The sequence below is a fragment of the Pomacea canaliculata genome, linkage group LG13 (assembly GCF_003073045.1).
Source record: "Pomacea canaliculata isolate SZHN2017 linkage group LG13, ASM307304v1, whole genome shotgun sequence".
In the NCBI taxonomy this organism is placed as follows: Eukaryota; Metazoa; Mollusca; class Gastropoda; order Architaenioglossa; family Ampullariidae; genus Pomacea; species Pomacea canaliculata.
This window is the reverse complement of record NC_037602.1, coordinates 22255263-22268605: the sequence shown is the minus strand read 5'-3', so window position 1 is coordinate 22268605 and position 13343 is coordinate 22255263. Positions and strand designations below refer to the sequence as shown.

At 47.4% G+C, this 13343-nt stretch overlaps 1 protein-coding gene across 4 annotated transcripts in view; it reads right to left on the bottom strand.

Moving 5' to 3' along the window:
• LOC112554094 (C2 calcium-dependent domain-containing protein 4C-like) overlaps positions 1-13343 on the bottom strand; it is a 37343-nt gene that overhangs the window by 19787 nt on the left and 4213 nt on the right. Inside the window, exon 1 of one of the 4 annotated variants that reach the window (XM_025221697.1) lies at positions 5010-5119. The exons of 2 other annotated variants lie outside the window; for them this stretch is intronic. The gene's annotated coding sequence lies outside the window, so the exon portion shown is untranslated. Of the gene's footprint in view, positions 1-5009; positions 5120-13343 lie in introns of those variants that run through there. One more of the 4 variants, XM_025221698.1, reaches the window with a different exon arrangement.

Below are 13343 nucleotides of genomic sequence, written 5' to 3'. Positions count from 1 at the left end.
CAGTGTTCATGTATGAAGCGTGCATTTACTATGTTCACATGTGACTGCACTCTTGATGTGTACACTGTTCATATCACAGCGTTCATTACAGCGTACACTGTTCATGTTACAATATGATCCACCTGCACATCTTGAGATCTGAACAGTATTGTCAGTGACATCACGTGATGTAACGTCTCTGACGTAAGGACTGTTTCCGCCTCCCCCAGCGAACTCTCCAGACGCTAGAGGCGGTTAGCTAGTCCAACTACCAACCGACAGCTGCACGTGACATTTGAAAATGCAATTTGCTTCGTCGCGTTTACAGGTTTGAAAAACAAAACAGACAAAATAAAGTGACTGTGATGTCACAAACAGCAGGTCAGTCTTGGCACAAAGGCGGGGTCATGACTGACAACAGAGTGGCTACAAGGAGGGGGAATAATGATCTCTACATCCGGGGAATAAATGTGTCAAGAGAGAGAGAAAGACTTGATGGTGTGAATAAATGTGTCCAGAGAGAGTGAAGGACTTGATGGTGAGGGAGGTGCTGGTTGTAACAGTTGTCTGCCCCATCACGTGCTAGTGTACCACGGCGACGGGGGAGAGAATTGCCGGTAATGACCCCAGCCGTCGGCCGTTGGCGAGGTGCGTGATGTCGTCGTCTCGAGTTGACGACTGGCGGTGCTCGCCCTTGCCTCTACCCCCATCCTCCTGCCGACATCGTTGTTGCCATTTAAGTCGTTTTTATCGTCGGGTGTGCGTCGGGTAGGGATGTTTTGCACATATTAGGACAATTGTTTACTCGATGTTCTACGACATCCCGACATAGAGAGACATGCGCACGCACAGAGGACAGACAGACAGACAGACAGACAGACATGCTGACAAACACACACACACACGCAAGCTTGCACGCATGCACGAGGAGGATGTACGGTGCTCACGGACGAGTCCTGTGTTGGGAGCCGAGTGGAGGCTGCGATGAAGACTGATGACAGGTAGCAGGTGAGTGGAGGCTGGCAGGCAATTGGCGGATCATTGGCTGTCTAATCACGTGAGCACCTGCTTGTGCCAAACACTTACCTCCCCTAAATCTGTCTTTCCGTGGACAAAGTCGACCACAACTCAGACAACTCGCACCCTGGCAATGTTGATGACAGGGGTCGCCATGGTGTTTGGACAGCTTCGGTGATGGTGACAATGGCAGTGTCAGTGTCATGTTGGTGACGGTGGCAGTGTCAGTGTCATGTTGGTGACGGTGGCAGTGTCAGCAAGGAGATGACACTAATCGAGAAGAGGTTCCATGCAGCGAGTTTTCCCTGAGCCAGAACATGACAAGATGTCTGCACACTTCATGCTCAGCTTCAGTCACGTGATCGTGTGAGGACAGCTGGAGACGCCGACAACAATGTCCTGACAAGCTGTGCTCTACACAACACACAGCTGTGGGGTCTCCAGTGCCAGCTGAGACTGCTCACAACTCACTAGGATGTGAATAACCACAAGACTTGGGTGACAGTCCTCCTCCCGTCCCTGCCCTAAAGGCCGGTGTACATGTATAGTGTAGAGATGCGATGACCTGTTGTGGGGGCAGAGGATGCTGCTACACGCTCACCCCCCTCGTGTACACCACTGCCATTATCGATGTTATCGATGTCAAAACTTCGTTTCCTGATCTTGTGGTAAGTGCTGCATGCGCCAGCGAACCTATGAGAGCAAATGTTTGAAGTTTTTATTCCCGTCTTAGCCAGTGGGAGGATGTCGTGGTCCTGGCTGACCTGCGCTGGATAGCATCCTTCACACTCGGTACAGCTCTTGCTACACAATACCTCCATGTCAGCCACCTCCCCTCGCTCCTCCACAGTTCAGTCCATCTGAAGCGCTGTAGCACAGAGAACTTCTGTAAGTAGAGGAGACGAAGAATAAAGAGTTGGTTTGTTGTTTGTATATTTGACAGTTACACCGGACAGTTTTAGATGACAAAAGCTCAGACTGGCCGTACCACTGAATGCACAGCGCAATGCCGAGCCCGGGAATATCACGTGACCTGAGAACCCTTGTCTTGTTCTGCTTTCTTTATCCTTTCATTCCCTTCTAGAACCTTCTGTCTGCGATGACAAAGGGGACAACAAGTGCCGCCTGTTAGAGCAGTCTTCACACTTTCCATTATTTCAGGAGTATGTCCTCGCACCCAAAGAGCCTTCCACACCCTCCAGACCTCAGGTCACGTGCAGCTGGTGAGGCGACACAACAGCTGGTCAGTGACATGCAGCTGGTCACGCTGCAGTGTGCGGCGTGTGTCAAGTGCAGCTGGTCAGTGACACATACAGCTGGTCAGTGACACATACAGCTGCCACACTGCAGCGTACAGTTTGTGTCACGTGCAGCTGGTGAGGCGACACATACAGCTGCCACACTGCAGCGTACAGCTGGTCAGTGACACATACAGCTGGTCAAGCTGCAGCACACAACACATGTTCATGACCGGACTATCTGTTGGTCTGTCTGTCTCCTTGTGTACCTGTGGGCCGTTTGATCTTTAAAAACGTCTTCGCTTATCTTTGCGTTTGTCTCGCTGTCCACCTCCCCGTGTCCACACCTCGTGTGTAGTCTGCAGGGAGAAGACCTTACTGCACTGTCCCTCCTCTCTTCCCTCTCTCCTGTATGTTTATGTGTGTGTGTGCGCGTGTGTGTGTGTGTGTGTGCAATACATGCAGTGTGCGATGTGTCCAGACATGACTGTGTGGTAGCACCGTGTGTGTGTGTGCTGGTGGAGGGGTGGATGTGATTAGAAGGGAATGTCAACCTAATGGCTGCTGTCAATGGCAACAAAGAAGACCTTACTGCACTGTCCCTTCTCTCTTCTCTCTCTCCTGTATGTTTATGTGTGTGTGCGCGTGTCTGTGTTCAATACATGCAGTGTGCGATGTGTCCTAACATGTCCTGTGTGTGTGTTGGTGGAGGGTGGATGTGATTAGAAGGAATGTCAACCTAATGGCTGCTGTCAATGGCAACAAAGAAGATAAGGTCGCAAAGAAAACAAACGGCTGGCAGCAAAAAATGTTTTGTAAAGCCGGAGAGTGGCAGCACACAATGGCACCAGACACAAATGCAGCAAAGCACAGCTAGTCACATCCACCGCGACCTCACTGGACACTCGCACTTCACACATTTCACACAGCACCCAGCATAGTGCTCTCCCTTGGCCACAAGTTCTCCACAAAAGTTGTCTCCCCACAGTTGGACAGGACACGAATGAATGGCTTTGACCTTTAGCTGCTTCCGTAGTCACAGTGAGTGACAGTCAGTGTCAGCTGACACTAGCAGGTCAAACAGTTTATCTTGAACCTTTCTCACTTCCAGGGCCTTCTGGGATACTTTGATGACAAAGATATGGCTGGGACTTGTAGAGTGGATTGTAATGCCTTCTGTAGAGTGTGGTAAGATGTGTGTAGAGTGGATTATAATGTCTCCTGTAGAGTGTGATGAGATGTTTTGTGTAGAGAGGACTCCTGTAGAGTGTGATGAGATGTGTGTAGAGTGGATTGTAATGCCTCCTGTAGAGTGTGGTGAGATGTGTGTAGAGTGGACTGTACTGTCCTGTGGATGAAATGCTGTCACAAATGTAACCTAGAAGTTTCAAGAACGTGTCTGTCTGTCTGTCTGTCTGGCGCTGACAAATGCAGGTTCACTGACATAAGCACAGGTAGACTAGCACACTATAGACAGGAGGATTAGGTCTAGTCTAAGAACATCTACCCACGATTGAGATGTAGAAGATTGTGTCTGAACAGAAAGGTGAGTATAATAATTTCTCCGCCACATTTGTGTCACGTGGTAGCTCGTTGTTGATGTTTAGCTGTTTGACATCTGGCATACACAATAGTTGATATGTTTACCTCGTACACAATACTCCATCACTCAGTATGTTTGTAGTCTCCACACATGGAACCTTCTCTTATTTTTGCCTTGAAAGTGTGACCACAATGAACATGTTTGTATCCGATTGTACACAAACTGTCATTGTTATCAAAATAAAGCAAAGTGAAACTGCAACCCTGCCTCCCATCATTTGTCTTGATTTCTGAATGATTCTGTCCTGTCTGCCAGCCAGCCATGCTTGCAAGAGGTTTGCAATATCCAGAAATATCTTTAGAATTACCTGAATCCTCCATTCCTGCCTGTGTGGGGCACCCTGGCAACACCATGCGGAGGGAAACAGGATTTGTGAAAGACTTGTGTCAAGTGTCTTATCTACAAGATCTTGGCGGAAACTTGACATTTGTCACATGACTGTCCTGTGCACTGACTAGTCTGCTTCCTGTCTTGTGTAGTGACTATTGTCTACACCCACAGGGGAATGGAGGAGTGTAAGTTGACGTAGACAACACATGCTTATGTAGACACAATCATGATAGTACTACACGTCTATGTCATTGTTGTAGACATCTCATGTATATAGTCTATATACACACCTCTATAGTCATTATAGACACAAAGACAGTGCCACCCGTCTGTATAATCATCATAGACAGGACAGACTGTAGCACACGTCTATATAACCATTGTAGACACTAAGCTCAGGCACCTGCTAGCAAGAGTAGACACGGAGAAGAAACTGTTTTAATGACGAGGATGGCAAAGTAGAGAAGATGGACTAGCTAAGGCTTGCTACAGTCTACTAGGGCTTGCTATGGTGTACTAGTTCTTACTAGCATGTGCTAATTCTTACTAGCATGTGCTAAGGCTTGCTAAGGTGTCGGAATCGTGACAGGACAACTGTCATCTTGAAGAGACAGTCGCGATAATGACACCAGCTACACCTCGACAAACGAATACTGAACACCTTGTATAGAGTGTTATGGGATTATGCATGACATATATGTCAATGTGAGGTGCGCATGTGTTGATACAGCCTGTCCTTAGACTAACACACACCCAGCTACACAAAGTGACGTCACGTCAAGCTACTCACAAGACTAACACACACCCAGCTACACAAAGTGACGTCACGTCAAGCTACTCACCAGACAGTTTGTCACACGAGTTATCCACCAGTAAACCCGTTTCCTAAGGTGAAAAGGAGACAAGGACTGGCTGCCGCCAGGTGGAGACAGTGGTTCTGGCCGGCTGGCTTGCTGGGCGGCTCGCTACCCTCGTTACCTTATCGACCGCGTCTTCCGCTTCCTGCGGAGAGGGGAGGGAGGTGATGGAGGTGAGGGCAGGTAGAAGCGCACATCAATCAACAAAAGATGGAGGCGATTGCTGGAGACAAACCTGGCTTTACTGACAGCTGGGTGTCATGCATGATGTCACTGTCCTGACACCTTACAGCTGGTGTATGGGGCTGAGACATGCTGCGACTGCCTGCCACCTGTCATGTCTCGCGCTCCTCATTAACAAATGGACTCTGCACGCGGACACTAGCATCCTCGGCAAATAAACACACGGACAGTGTAGACAGCTGTAGAGGGGGACAGTAGTGGCGAGGACAGAGTAATAGAGGGTTTGTGAGGACAGCGATGCTTTCATCGTGTGACGACAGAGTAATACCTATTCAGCTGTAGGGACACAGCAACACCTACTAGTATGTTCTACTGTCCGGCTGTCTGTCTGCATGCTTGTCTGTTGGTCTGACTCAAGAGGCCAGCTGGTTAGTTTAACTTTGTCCAACACGACATCTTGTGCTCTGCAGTCGCCACTACACCGGTCATGAAGCGAGCTGTGAAGCTGTTTTCAGTGGACAGAAGTAGTGAACACTCCAGTGATTGCCATCTCCTTTCTTCTCGTCCTGCAGACGACATCAGCGCAGTCGTCGGTCGATGAGCAGTTGGTCATCTTGTGGTCTTGTTTTGACGGTTCTACTGCCCCAAGTGTGAGTGGCTCCCTCTCTAGCTTGATGTAGGAGTCCATCACCCAGCCACTCCCGTGACGTATGAGCCAACAACCTGTTGCTGTGACGTACGCCTGGCCCTCTACTGCCGTCACGTCACTGGATTACCTGCTGCTGTTACACTGATGTGTAGTTCGCTGTACTATAAGGACTAAGATTTTCAGAAGCAGAGGGCAGGGGTCAGATCATAGCTGTTGGCTGACAGCCTCCCGATGACGTCAGCTGGCGAAAGGTGACCAGCAGGAGGGTCAAGGACGTCGGGTGGTGGCTGGAGAGGAGAACGAGGTTAACGCCTCATCAGCCCACAGACATCACTTCAAATCGCCAGTCAGTGCAGAAGCACCACAAGTCTGGAACTCTTTTTCCACGGGAATTGAATATCGAACCTCAGCGGAGGGACTGGTGAGTATTTGCAGGGCACGCCGCGCGGCAACTGGCAGATACCGCAAGACAACAAAGTATGCCGCGCGGCAAGAAAGGCGGTACCTCACGCCGCGCGAGGCTGAGCTCCTGCTGCTGCAGCTAACAATTATTTGTTAAGAAAGCGGCTTAGACTGCGGTACGAGCAGTTAACATTTACTTGCAACTCGATAGCGCCATCCACTCCAGAAGCCAGGGGTAGACAACCTGGCATGGAGACCACAGTCGATACCTCCCTCTCTCTCTCTCTTGACACACTTGCCTCCAGCGTTTCGCAACTCATTTTTACCTGGATATCCGCGCAAGGTGAACACATTCCAAATGTTGACACAGCAATTACAGCCTCCACGATTGTCCCTGCAATTCCCTGTCTGCAATCACATCTACAACTGTTCTCCTCCACCTTCCAACGACCGAGAGTTCGCTTCCGGTGTGGCGACCGTCAGGAAATGACTAACTGCTGTATGCAAACATGCAAGTACCACCATCAGTACCAATGACAACCACCAGGTACAAATATTAAACAAGTACAAATATTAAAATTCCTAATTATTACTGTCGTTCATTGAATCCCTGTTGCCGTCCTGTCTCACATTTGCTGGATGACAGCAGCTTCAGAAGGCAGTTATCAACCAGCGTACGGTGAATGATAAGGTCGACGAGCGATGACAGAAGTCTGGTCATCTACCGGATACAACAGATGAGTTTCTACACGTCTGTGTGTACTGTCCACCTGGCATTCCATGGCCTATACCAGACGGTGAATGTTGTGTGGGTGGATGTCCTGATAAATGTTGTCTGCTAACAGCTGGACCAGCGGTTCTCAACCTGTGGGGGCGCGACGTGCCTACAAGGGGGGCGCGAAGGTGGTCATTTTTAAAAAGTTTCTTATACTGGTATTAGTGAAATTAGTTTACATTGTGTAACCGAGTGGTGAGGGCGATCAAACTCCAAATCTCTTCTCCCTATTCAAGTACACTGTCTCGACATGCAGTGACTTCTCACTTCCAAAACTCAAAACACAATCCCCCTCTCAACAATTAAGCCTCCAATCTCCCTCCTCTCGCCTTTTGCCCTCTCTCTCCCCCAATCTCTCATCGCTGACTCCCCTCTCCCTCTCCAGTCACACCTCTCTCTTTTTTTAAAAAAAAACATCTAAAAGGCACGCATTCAGTAAACGTCCATCATTCACACCCTTTCGCCCTCGCACGTGCTCAGTCCTAGTACTCTAGGTCCCTGACAGAAGGCCGTGACCAGACAGTGCGGGGTGGGGGCTTAAGAAGGACCGATGGCTGCTGCTAATGGCATTTATCGGACATATCAAAATTATTGATTAGCTTCAACGGTGCTTTCTGAGAAAGCAATGAAAGTTCTTCTGCCATTTTCAGCTTCGTATATGTGTGAGCAAGGATTTTCAGCATTGGCAGCACTGAAGTCGAAATACAGAAATCGTGTGGACGCAGAGGCTGAGCTGCGAATAGCAGTGGGTACGAACATCGCACACAGGTTCGCTTCTCTATGCAACAGCAAGCAGGCTCAACCTTCTCATTAATCAAAGTGAGTGTCCAATAAAATAATATTTATTAGCACCGCAGAGTTTGCTTTAGTAAAATTTTATTAACAGTTATACTTCTTGCAGATGCGAACTTTGTTCTTCCGTTGTTGATTTCCTCGACGCGGCGTTCGAGCTTAGCTAAGGCTCCCCCCCTCCTCCACCAACCTAGCTGGCTAAGGGGGTCGTGGACGTACCGGTGTTCGTCAGGGGAGGCGTCACAAGTAAAAGGTTGAGAACCGCTGAGCTAGACTGTTGTCTGTCCTAACAGTGTACGATGCTGTCTGTCCTGACGATGTACGATGATGATGTCTGTTCTGATAATGGGCGATGATGTTGTCCTTGCTGATAATGTACGATGATGATGTCTGTCCTGATAATGTACGATAATGCTGTCTGTCCTGATGATGTACGATGATGTCTGTCCTGACAGTGTACGATGCTGTCTGTCCTGATGATGTACGATGATGTCTGTCCTGATAGCTATGATGCTGAGTCTTGTCGGTTTGGATAGCTATACTCTTGAATGTTGTCAGTGGCGCAGAGCTCTAGTGTTGAATGTTGTGCCAGATCGTTATCATGATCAATGCTGTCATTTCAGATAACTATAGTTGACAATTTATTGTTGAATGTTTCATATTCGATATTATCATGCGCTATGGCTATAATAATGAATAAATTAAGTGTAGCATACTGTATATTCCCACACAGGCTCAAAGGTAACACAAGAGCACCAAGGACAGCACACAACACAATCATCAAACTTTAGCCACAAGCTTTGCAGAAAGCAGTTGCTGCTGACAGACAGCAAGTTGGCCTGGCGAACATACGTGGACACGAACTCCACACCTTCCATCCTGACACTGAACACACCTTACACTGAAGGTGAGATGACGACGGACGATGAACACACCTTCCACCAAAGGTGAGATGACGACAGACGATGAACACACCTTACACCAAAGGTGAGATGACGATGGACAAGAGTTTGACCTCAGGCTACAAGGAGGGTCTGAGACTGAAAGGGGAGGGTCACAAGTACAAGGGAAGCTGTCATCATGGTGACGGTTTGAACAATTGTCAGACCATCTGCTTCACAGGTAACCAGAGCAGCTGTTCCACACTGGGAGACAGATGATCAATACATTTCTTGTGAAGGAAACGTCTGCAGGCACGATGTCAGACACTATGTGGGCTGCCATACCTGTCTGTACAGCTGACAGTACAGTGTTGCATGCCGGACTGTAAGACAGTGTGGTGTGGTCAGGAGGATAGCTCTCATGTCATCTAGCTGTCACATTCATAAAACTACAGCGGGTCATTTTACAAGTTTTGGTGGTTTCAATCTGTTCATTGTGCAAGCCGCCATTGTAATCACAATAAACAACTTGACTGACGATCATCATCATTGTACTTCGCGAGGTATCACCAACCTCAATAAATTATATTTATTCCATCTGCATAAAGCACTGAATCCCTGGCCCCAGCAAGCTGCAGGAAAAAGCTTTTTAAGGTTCTCTCTCTGTGAAACGTTTGGCTGTCACAAATATCGAGCAGAAATGGTGAAAGTCTTGGACACGTGACTTGGGGAATATGGAGAAGTAAGGTCAGTCTTCAATACCCGACTGTCAACTGTCGACAACACCATTGTGGGGGTGCAGGCTGGCCTTGTCCTTGCAGAAGGATGGAAATATTACTGTTGACCGGCGCTGATTCGTTGTATTTGTGTTGCTGGTGGACCACTTTACATTGATCACTGTCACTGTCATGATGGTGGACCACTTTACATTCACTAGTGTCACTGTCACGCTGGTGGACCACTTTACCTTCATCAGTGTCACTGTCAAGCTGGTGGACCACTTTACATTGATCAGTGTCACTGTCATGCTGGTGGACCACTTTACCTTCATCAGTGTCACTGTCAAGCTGGTGGACCACTTTACATTCACTAGTGTCACTGTCACTGTCACCATTGCGTCAGGTGAAGGGGACCACCACCATCCCCTCTGCCATACTGGGACCTTGATCTGCTTCCTGTCATTTACCAATGTTCTAATTGACCCCACAGTTACCTACATGACTGAGGTATTTGCTATTTGCTGTCCAATCACACAGACTGAAGTATTCGACCTTTTTTAAGGGTACACATAGCTAGTGCCGACTGGAACACGACTAGCACACTGTCAGGGTACCACTGTGGTAAATATTGGTGAATACAGAAATCATGTAAACAACATCCAGACAGAGCAAAGGTTGCAGTGAAGGACAAAGACCCTCCAAGCTCGGTGTTGAAATATTTTAGGTTACTGCAAGAGAAGTTGGATCCAGTGTTTATAAAATTGATTTATTAATATTTTAATTATTTTGTCACAAAGCAAAGCCTCTGTTTTGTCCTGTCTCCCGATAAGAACTTGTGTACTCTCATTGTTGTTGTTGTGAAAACAACACATCACAAAACCTTTGAGAGGAACGATAGCAGCTTTAGTCAAGTACAAATACTCTTGCCGATGCCAACCTGAACAAATCGCCTTCTAGTGGGAGACACAAGCTGAAGAGACAAACTTTTTCAAGCAGCCGTTTCTTCAGATCGATCTTAAAAGTAGAAAAAATGGAATCGTCAAAAAATAATGAATGAACATTCTGATGAACTCGCATTTCTTTCTCGTCCCCAGGCGGTTTCCTGCCTGACGATGCCTGTCACGTGACTGAAGCCGAAACCAAGAAGATGAGCATTATTTTCTGCAGGTCACCTCCCTGGGGATGCTGCTAGTAATCCTACCCCCCACCCCCAACCCCACTGCATGACTAACTGCCATAGTTGTCTCCACAACACAACTTGAAGCTAATTATTACAAAGTATGATGCACTCAGTGGAGTCTCTGGCACGTGACAATGACCTCCACTGTACAGCTGGCACAAGGTTAGCGAGCTTAGTGTTGGCACTAATGGCACAATGTCAGTAAGCTTAGTGTTGGCACTAATGGCACAATGTCAGTAAGCTTAGTGTTGGCACTAATGGCACAATGTCAGTAAGCTTAGTGTTGGCACTAATGGCACAATGTCAGTAAACTTAGTGTTGGCACTAATGGCACAATGTCAGTAAGCTTAGTGTTGGCACTAATGGCACAATGTCAGTAAGCTTAGTGTTGGCACTAATGGCACAAGCCACGTGCAGGCCGCCATATTGGACAGACGCCATGACGCCACCGTTGGTGCTGCCCCCACAAAGTCCATTCAAGAAAGGACAACTCTATGTCAGGTTGGAATGTTAATTAAATCTCATGAATGTAGGTTTTTGGGAACATAAATAACCTCCCCTTCACGTTTCTTGCAGTCTGCTGTCACTGCATCACGCCGCCTGGTGTCCCTCCTGCTCGTTGTTGTCAGAACAGCAGGATGTGAACTGAGCCTCGTCACAAAAATGTAGTCAGCCTCCCCCTCTCCCCCTCTCTCTCGTCATATCCTCTTGACAAGCTCGTGTTCCGCGGGAAACAACTCAAATTTCGCAAAAGGCGGGGTTGTCCCTCGCCAGGGTAAGAGAAGGAGAGTTATCTGTCGCTGACTTAAGTGTTTTGTCTGTGAGTGAAGTCTCCACACACCCAGCCTTCACTCTGGTCTCTCGTGCTCCCTTCAGACAGTCACAGGCGGGGTGTGGCCTGCAGCATGGGTACATGGTCACGACAACGACTACACAGTAGAGAAAGGCTCGCTGGCGCCTCTTTCCCTTCACCACTCATTTATCCATCCATCATTTCATCCGTGAGATTATTTCGTGTTGTGTACGTGTATCATTTTAGCTGTGACCCAGCGCTTCTGCTAAGGCTAAATTCTTTCCGGTCCCATGGACCCCTTCTTCAGATTTTTAAGGGGTCCCTTTTCTTCGCCCATATTTGAAGGGGAACCCATTGACGAAAATTGAAGGGGTCCTCCAAACTTTTAATGCGTACTGTACGCAATTTTTTGCGTAAGCAGAAGCCCTGCAGGCTGTAATATTTTACTATCATTTATTCTTGTGGGATTTCTATCCATTTGACGGTTGACCAATGGTCATTCATTGACTGGTTGGCTAACATGTAAATACTGACAACAAGACACCTGTAAATACTGACAAGACACATGTAAATACTGTAAATACTGACAACAAGACACCTGTAAATACTGACAAGACAGCTGTAAATACTGACAACAAGACAGCTGTAAATACTGGCAAGACGCCTGTAAATACTGTAAATACTGACAACAAGACACCTGTAAATACTGACAAGACACCTGTAAACACTGACAAGACAGCTGTAAATACCGATGACAACACACGTGCACAAGAGGGGGGCAAGGCCGAGCAGTATACCTCAAGGTAAGTTGGCGTGTGCACGCAGGCATGCTGATGTATGATATATGCTGATGTGGCTTTCTTGTGAACAGTCGACAGACCGCTATGAATGATGGCACCTGTAATCAATGACATCAGGTGGAGGACAGTTTGTAATCAAGCGAAATGAACTGAGCTCGAGCCTCATTAGCTCGTCTCTCTGAGCGGCTGGCTGATGAAAACAAATGTTTTTGCACAATTACAGCTTCCTGTTGGCAATGTTATCACTTTTACTGCTTTGATCAGCGCCGGGTGCCTTTGACAGCTCCGCCATGACCTTCTGGTCCTTGCGCAGACAACTCTGGCCTGCAGTTCTCTCCCTTTGTCATGTCAGCGCGTGGCGTGGTGGTTTGTCGGCCTGATTGCTGATTGTTTGCATTTTGAGTCAATCAATCAGCATAAACATGAAAAATCATTTTTGTCAAGGGTTTGTCATTTGCTTTGGCCTGAGGTTGGTTGTTAAGTGCTTTCTATCTCCTGCTTGTCTCCCTTTATGTGCATCTGGCGGCGCTGTGTAACTTTGCTTTGGAACATCATAGTCAATCGAGAGGTTTATGACAAGACATTTACTTGAATAGAACTCCGCTCACATACAACTAAACCCTTGTTTTGTAAGGTTTACTTTCTTGCTGCAGGTTAGTTGTAAATCTTACTCGCAGCCTCTGATGCAGTTCATTATTCTTCTGTTTTGAAATTGAAATCGCCATTAAATGTAATAAACTTTACTACCACTTTCAAGTTCACATTGTCTACTTGATTTAAGCGAACAACTGTGTGCCATCTGACCGCCATGCTGGTTGTAAATGGGTTTCTCATCGATCGTTGTCATCAAATATCACATTTATCGTTGAGAAATACGATGTGATGAAAGCTATTTTAAACAACGCGAGCACTTGTATTATCGAGAAACTCCATGGAAGTGTCTGCGACGACAAGCAAGCGCTAGGCTTGACGACAGCTGTGTGTGAACACTTCACGACAGCTGTATGTGAACACTTCACGACAGCTGTGTGCGAACACTTTACGGCAGCTGGCGACACGACCATTTTGTGACAGCAGGTTACAGAGCAAACGGAGAAAAATCAGTTCCGACGATGGAGATGAAGACCATATACCACATTGATTAT